Below are 8,455 nucleotides of genomic sequence, written 5' to 3' on the forward strand. Positions count from 1 at the left end.
TCTCTAACCGAACATATGAGTTTTAAACTAAATAAAAAACAAAAATTAAGCCAAAAGTGGAATCGTTCAACTTTAAGTAAAAAGATCAATTTTGAACAAACAAAAAAACGAATTTTTCAAAAAATGTTAATTTTTTCAACCAAAAAGATAAATTTTTAACCAAGAATACTAATTTTTTCCTAGAGAAGACAAAACGTCAACAAAACACACAGATCTACCAAATAATAAAATGTTAACGAAGTAGTTCAACTTCCAAACTAACAATAGTTGAATTTTCAACCAAGAATATTGATTTTCTACTAAAGAAAAGGCATTTTCTATAAAACATTAATTTTAAATCGGAAAGATGAACTTTTTTATAAATTAAAAAAAAAATTAGAATATTTCAACTTCCCGAAAAAAACGGATTTAGAACAAAAAAAAAATTTTTTGACACAAAATGGTTACTTTAAAAAAAAAAGATAAATTTTCAACGAAGAATACAAATTTTCACTGAAAACGACGAATTTTCAACAAAAAACATCAATCTTTAACTAAATATATCAATTTTCAAGCAAATAAGCAAAATTTAACCAAAAGTGGAATAGTTGAAGTTGTTGTAAAAAGATCGATTTAGAACAACACAAAAAACAACGAATTCTCAAGAAAATGGTTCATCTTTCAGTCAAAGAGATGAATTTATTACACGGAGTACTAATTTTTACCAAACAAGACGAATTTTCAACAAAATACATGAATCTTGAACTAAAAAACCAATTTTCAAATAAATCAACCAAATTTAACCTAAAGTGGAATAGTTCAATTTTCAGTAAAAAGATCGACTTAGAAGGGAAAATGACGAACTTTAAACAAAATGGTTCATTTTTCAACCAAAGAAATGAGTTTTCAACTAAAAAAATTAATTTTGTTATACCCTACTTCAACTTTCAACGAAATATAGTTTTTTTTCCACCAAAAAGATGAATTTTTAACAAAAAGTTCAAAGGGGAAATTTTTCGTTAAGATTAATAATTAATATCGAAACAAAAAGGATAAATTTTCAACTGAAATAATGAATTTTCAAGCAAAAAAACGAAAAAAATGTATTTCTACTTTCAATCAAGCTAGGTGAATTTTGAATAAAAACGAAAAATATATTGTTATTATTTTCTATTATTATGTTCGAATATAAGCAAAAAATCGAAAAAAATGGATGTTTCTTGAAAATGGGGGAAAACAGATCAATGCTTTAAAAAAGGGGGGAAGCAGGACAGTATGGGAAAGAGTATGAAGCCTGCACAAATTGAATAGAATAATATTGGCCACTTCTCGTAGAAGACAATATTATTTTTTTAGATAAAAAGCCGTTTCTTCATTATAAAAATAATGTGAAGTACAGTACTTAAGCTGAGAAAAGCATAAAATTACAAATCACTACGACCTGGCGTTAAACCATATACTGCTCTTTAGAAAACCACAACCACATAAATAAAGAACATAGCGGGTGAAATACAATACTGCACTTTGTATATTAAATTCGCTTCATGCGTATGTTATAAAATAGAAAAATTTCATTTAAAATATTTGTCATTATTTATATAATTAGTACACTCAATAAATTTGAATCAGTGAGAAATGGCCCACTGGCTCAAATCAGTATTAATTTTTACTGATTTGCAGCGCAATCTCAAGGATTCAAATAACAAGAAAGAGTTCACTAAATCAAATTAGTAAGGATTTTCACTGATGAAAAGCCAAATCTTACTGAAAATGTAAATAGTATAAAAATTAGAAACTCTAAGATATAAACAATTTTAGATTTTTGAAATCCTAAATTTCGATTTTTTACAATTTAAAGCCCCCCCCCCCAGACTCGTTTTCATATTTACCTAATTTATTTTTTCATTTAATTTATTACATCCTTTTTTTCTATTTTAACTTACTCCTGCTTGTTTCCCCTTTCCATTTAAATTACGACTTGCATCCATGCTTCAGAATTAAGAAGAACGTGTGAAAAGCAAACAAAAGCTAGTTGTGTAAAGAAGTGCGATAAGGGAGGTTAACTTTTTCCACGAACCTTCATTTTCATTCTCAGTTGATTTAGCTTCTCACCTGCTAAACAATTTTTCCAGAAAAAAAAATTTTCCTTTTTTTCTTCTTTTCCATTAGCCAATAGTCACGTAATTTGAAAAGAATAGTAAGCAATCTCTCTAAATTTTTATTGGTAAAAATTCAACTAATTACATCAGTACTAAGCATTTTAACTGATAAATCAGTTTTATTATTTTATTTCTTTTGATTGATATGATAAAATACATCTTAATCATCTCATTTAAACTCAAATAACAGTGTACAAAATTAATAAATATTCATAAATAATGAATTAAAAAGGAATAAAAAATTATCTCGATAGTTTAGAGAAATACTACTGAAAAATAACACTTAAAATCAGACCAAGAGCATTCAAAACTGCTAATATTATTTCTAGAGTTATTAAAATTTTTCGAAATCATCGAAATAAGATGCAGAATTTTATGACTTTCTATGCTGTATTGTAAAAAAATTAATGCTATAATTTTAAAAATGAGGGAACTTTAGCTATAAAGCTTAAAAAGAGACGTGTAGATAATTTCCGCCACTAGCGTGTTTAAATTCTTCATAAAACATATTACTTTTTAAATAAAAAGTTGCATTTTTAACCAAACAGATTAAATTTCTACCAAAATAATTACATTTTCAACAACAAAAAAATGTATCCAAGCAGTACAAAATTTTAACCAAATTGTTAAATTTTTCCAGCCAAAAAAAAAAGAATCTTTTATAAAGCAGTTGCATTTTCAACCAAACAGATTAATTGTCAACAAAACAGAGAAACGATTTCAATCAAATTGTTAAAGTTTTTAAACAAAAAAAAAATCGAATTTTTTTATAAAGAAGTTGAATTTTCAAAAAAAGTGTATATTTTCAAGCAAACAGCTAAAAAAATTGTATATTAGAATTTTCAAACCAAAAAGAGAATTTTCATTTTAAATCAGGAATAGTTGAATTCAAGCAAAGCTGAAATTTTCAACAAAGCATTTGAATCCTTAACCAAAAACAGATTAATTTTCAACCCAACAGTTGCATTTATAGTCAAAAAAGATTAAATTTCGACCAAAAGGGATACATACATTTTTAATGACAAAGCATTTTTTAGCCAAGAAGAGAAAAATTTGCAATCAAATTGTTACATTTTTCAACAAAAAAAATCATTTTAAACCTAATGTCTTACCCCATTGTAAAGAAGGAAAATAATTTCAAACAAATTGATTGAAAGGTCATTTTCAACCAAATTGTTGAATTTCCAAGCCCAAAAGATTAAATTTCTAGAAAACGGTTGAATTTTCAAACCAAAAATAACAGTTGCCAAGCAAATAATAAATTTTTTAACTATTAAAGATGAATTATCAGCGAAAAATATGATAGATTTTGCAATAAAAATAATGTAAAGATTAAACTTTCAACCAAATACAGTTGAATTTTCTGGTTGAGTTCTATTAATTCAGTTTGCTACGAAAATAAAGTTAATTTTCCACTACATACTTTTTGATTTCAAATTACACCCTGTTATCACTATTCATATAAAATTATGAAGTAGCACTCGTTATAAATATCTAAATTTTTTAATAAATATATTTCTTGCATTAAATTCATTTGTGTATGACCATTTGCGAATGCACGTAGCAATTTTAACTATTTGAATTAGTATATTTTTACTAATCGTCAGTGACTGAATTCAGCTAAGGCAATCAATGGAATTTAACTGACAATCCGTTATATTTTACTAAATTAATTTTAAAGAGACCGTTTAATTTTCAAATTAAGCTATTGATTTTAAGAGTTAAATTTTTATTTAATTCAATATAATTAAATTTAAATCTAATTATTATTCATATAAATGTATGTTAAATTTTCTAGCAATAGAGACAATTTGTAAATTGTGAAACAATAAATAGGAAGAAGTGTTTTTACGAGGAAAAAAATGTTAATAAAAACAGAATATGAACCAATTTTTAAACATAAATTACGACATTGATAAATAATTATCATGCACATCGATAATTCAAAGACTTACAGTGTCACTGGGATCATCGACCGAAAAGAAAAGCTACGTGACAATTATTTTAATTCAATGCCACCTTCAAGACGATTCTAATAATTGAAGTGTGTGCACGATTATTATTTATCAGTCATTATTCGGTGATGTATTATAAATGATTTATAACCCCCTATTTGTACTTCAAGAAGAAATTGCGGCTTTTGGTTATTTACTAAAAGAGCTGCAAATTAATTTTGAGTGTGAAACAGAGGTTGATCGTAAAATTTCATTTTCAAAATTTCCTGACTTTTCCCTGATTTTTGCTTAACAAATTTTTCATTTTTGCTGACTAATGACATTCAAGGACCAGAATTTTAATTCTGTAATTTTTTGTCATAGAACGTTTTATGAAAGAAATGAAACAATTTCAAACTTAATTATTTCTAAAACAAAATATTACTTTTCTATCATGAAAGTAGTAATTTTCAATCCCAAAGGACGAATTTATAACAAACCAGTAGTTTTGTTTTTAATAAAATAGTTAAATTTTGTAGCCAAACTATTGAATTCTCATCTTACGAAGATGAAATTTGAAACAAATGGTCGAAGTATCAAACAAAAATATGGAATTTAAAAAAAAGCAGCTGCATTTTCAACTCGAAAAGCTAAATTTTCAAGAACAAATAAGTTTTTAAGCAAGTTGTTGAATTTTCAAAGAAAAAGATGAATTTGATGCATTATCAATCCCGAAGTTTTAATTTTTGACAAAAAGATTAATTTTAAAATAAAATAATAATAAATCTGCAACAGAAAATATGAATTTCTAAAAAACGAAACAAACTTTTAAGTAATAAAGACACATCTTCAACTAGAATGATGTGTCTTTGACTAGAATATGTGAATTTTTAGTTTAAAAAATTAATTTTCAACCAGAAGCAAACGAATTTTCAAACAAACATAGATGCACTTTCAACGAAAATGATAGATCTTAAAAAAAAACTATTTTTTATAAAAGTGGTTAAATCTGCAAATAAGCCATTGAATTTCCGTTAAACAAGATTAATTCTGAACAAATAATATAATAGTAGATATTTCATCAAAATAAGATTTTATTTTTCAATAAAAAGCAATTAAACTTAACCAAAGAAGATGAATTTTTAACAAACAGTTACATTTTCAACGAAAAATGATTAAGTTTCCACGAAAAGAAATGAATTTTTAATCAAAACGCTGACGTTTAAAAAAATGTATTTTAATCCGTTTTTCACTTCAACTCGTGCTCTTTGAGTCAGCTTTTGGGATTGTTGAATTAAATTAATTTTTTCAAAAAAAAGTCAGTTTTTTGGATATAATTTGAAAACTAAGGAAGCTACCATTTTTCTCGAGAAAAAAGATGCTAAATAAAATTTCACATCTAGATATAACGCTTAAAAATTAAAATCCGAAGTTGTTTTAAAGCCTCCAGGGGACTTCCTTTTCACACGAGATAATACTACGTGCCCTTTAACATTCGGCTCTTCAACTTTAGACTGGTACCTATTATTTGGAATTAAAATGTGGTTTACAAAATATTCTTCTTTTCACTTACCAGACACATTGCAAGAGTGAATATTCCCCAAAGAACCTCTATTCTTCCTTTCTTCTTCATCGCTCTTGAGCACGGCTTCTTGTGTCAGCACCTAATCGCACACGTACAACGTTGAAGATTTATTAGACACGGGAGAGTGAAATTTTTATGGAAATGAGATATATCTTGTGGCTTCCTGTAATCAGCACCATTCTTGGTTAACTCCTCTCACATTAAATAGATCTACAAAATTTGCATCAGGAAGTGAAACAAGTTAAAAAAAGAAGATTATGTATTATTATAACCAGTTTAACTTTATATCCAAATTACTAACATTCTTTAATGAATGGAGGATTATCAGAAACTAAAATTTATCAGCCACAAAATTCATATCCATCCATCCTCTTGATGGCACCAAAAAATATTGTATAATTAAAATGTTCTTTAATTTCTCTAATAATTTTTAAAAATGATTATTTCAAAGGTGCAGCATAAAATATATACTTTTCCCTCCACTATCAAGTTCGTACTTTTATCGAATCCAGTACTTGAACGTCCAAAGATCACTGAATAAAATTTGAAAATAAAAACTAGTTTATAGTTGACTATTTCTACTATATATGAGAGCGCGATGCGCGTGAAGATGCGCTTTATACACGTGCGCAACAATAACTGAACGGCCCACGACCCCAAGCATCAGAAGGAGAAAAGTACTCTGGGCCCGCTCCCACTTCTTTCCTTCTTCGGATGTCCGCATAGCTCCTCCACACCCTTTCCAATGTTACGGGGCGACCGAAGAGACGGGGGATAAATTACATCCAGCTTCCGTTTCCGCCCGCGGCATTTATGCGAAATCTTGATTCAGTTAACCCTCGACCACTCACGTGGGCCACTTATTCTTATTATGGGGCCGTGCATACATTATGTGAAGTCTTTTGGTTGGGGAGGTATATGTTCAAAAACATTTCTTACGTAAGATTTTACCAAATTTTCGAATCTCTAAAAAAGATAAGTTTAACAGATTTTCTTGTAACCTGCACATTTTCGTAGCATAGAGCGCGGACAAGGCGCACGTCTGCTGGATCTCGCGCTCGAACTTTGTACTTCGTCTAACTTTGTGCACAGACATTTTAAAATTAAAGGTCAAAGCATCGACAACTGTTATTTAGTGATTGTGAATTCTCTTTTGTTACAGCTCCTTCGGCTTTAACGAACACATTCTTACACGGAAAAAAAATCTTGAGGCGAACGAGTGAATCGAGAATATATTAAACTAAAAGAAAGTGTACGCTTGGATTATGTAAAACGTTTAGTTAGAAGAGTTAAACATTTTGGCATAATTGCTTCAGACACCTATTCTTAATATCCCTGTTATAGCTATACTTATTAGGGGTTTGACTATACGATATCCCTGGTATATGGAAAATGGTCAAGGATATTCATTTTCACTGATCCAAGGATCTTTCTAAATTCCTTCGTTCGTTTTCAGCTAAATATTTAGCTATAATAAGGAATAATATCCCTGTCACAGCTCAATTTTTTTTACCGTTTATCACGTTCTCGTGCTTTGCTCTCGATTTTGTCCAAGGCGCGAGCTTTTCTGCATTGAGTTCAAATCTATTCTATCAAATGTATATTATATTTATCTCTGTATCTCAGTTTGGGCCTGTTTATTCAGATATTGCAAATTAACGTAAAAATGCTATTTTTCATGATTACTTTAACATTTCTTCCTTATTTTGTTCATCATTTATAATATTAAAATTCATAATATGCATTGATATTGAAACATATGTATTTTTATTGTCTTGTTTTTAAATTTTACGGAAATTGAAAAATGGAAAATTTGTAGATCTTTTTAAAACCAATAATTCTGTTCATACACATTTTCTCCATAACTCGCGTTATTTGGCTAAAAATTTGAATTCTCAAGAAAATTCAAAAAGTTGTTTTCAAAATAAATATATCATAGATAATAAGTTTTTCATTATTGCATTGCTTACAATACTTGGAATAAACAAGAAGCCTTGAACCTTTTTGAATTTTGATAGTAGTTTCCGCGAAAATAATGCAATTGCCATTATTACAACTGTTTTTATTACAATTACAAATACAAGCATGAGTGGAGTCTTTAACCTTGTTAGTTTATTATTTAAAAATAGTCAGAATAATTAAAAATATTATAATTTTTGTAGTACTTTTTCCTTTTAAGTCCTTCAATACTTTAAATAAAATTTTTTGAATCATGTTGATCAGCTTTCAGATTGAAACTTTCAACATTAAAATTATGTCAAACTGGAATCATTTAAAATTAAACAGTCTTGAATTGAAAACATATCAAAACATTGACAATGGTTTGGTTTTATTTTTAAATCTTGTCAAATTGCATCGTTTGAAAATAATTATATTTTATAATTTAAAAATAGTTAACACCAATGATCAGTTAAATAATTAATTTTCACATTTGCTTGAATAAACGTTAAATAATTGAGAATCTCATATCGATGTTTTTGTTATTGAACTATATTATTTTATTATCATTCAATATTATATAATATTAAAAGGTATTACATTTTTTAAATTAATTTATTTCACAACTTAAAAATGGACTAATTTCTTATTCAAAGCATTTAAAAATGAACATTTTAAATTTTGAATTGTTCAACGTGGTACAATATCAAATTTATAGCTTTAAAGAAATTCATAAATAAAATAAAATAAATTAATTTCTTTTTTCAAAATTAATAGTAATGTTTAGAGAAATTAAAACTTGGGAAATTCCCCGAATTCGTGCAAATCTCTGCATATTATATTTATATTATATGTATTAT

The 8,455-nt window shown here is 27.3% G+C and overlaps 1 long non-coding RNA gene across 1 annotated transcript; it reads right to left on the minus strand.

The window, feature by feature from the left end:
* Positions 1 to 5,645: 5,645 nt before the first annotated feature.
* On the minus strand, positions 5,646 to 6,291 carry LOC117175124. Its single transcript, XR_004467439.1, has 2 exons — positions 6,155 to 6,291; positions 5,646 to 5,736 (listed from the first exon to the last, which is right to left on the minus strand). It is a non-coding gene; the product is annotated as an uncharacterized LOC117175124 (long non-coding RNA).
* Between the last annotated feature and the right edge of the window lie 2,164 nt (positions 6,292 to 8,455).

Source organism: Belonocnema kinseyi, chromosome 6 (assembly GCF_010883055.1).
Source record: "Belonocnema kinseyi isolate 2016_QV_RU_SX_M_011 chromosome 6, B_treatae_v1, whole genome shotgun sequence".
NCBI lineage: Eukaryota > Metazoa > Arthropoda > Insecta > Hymenoptera > Cynipidae > Belonocnema > Belonocnema kinseyi.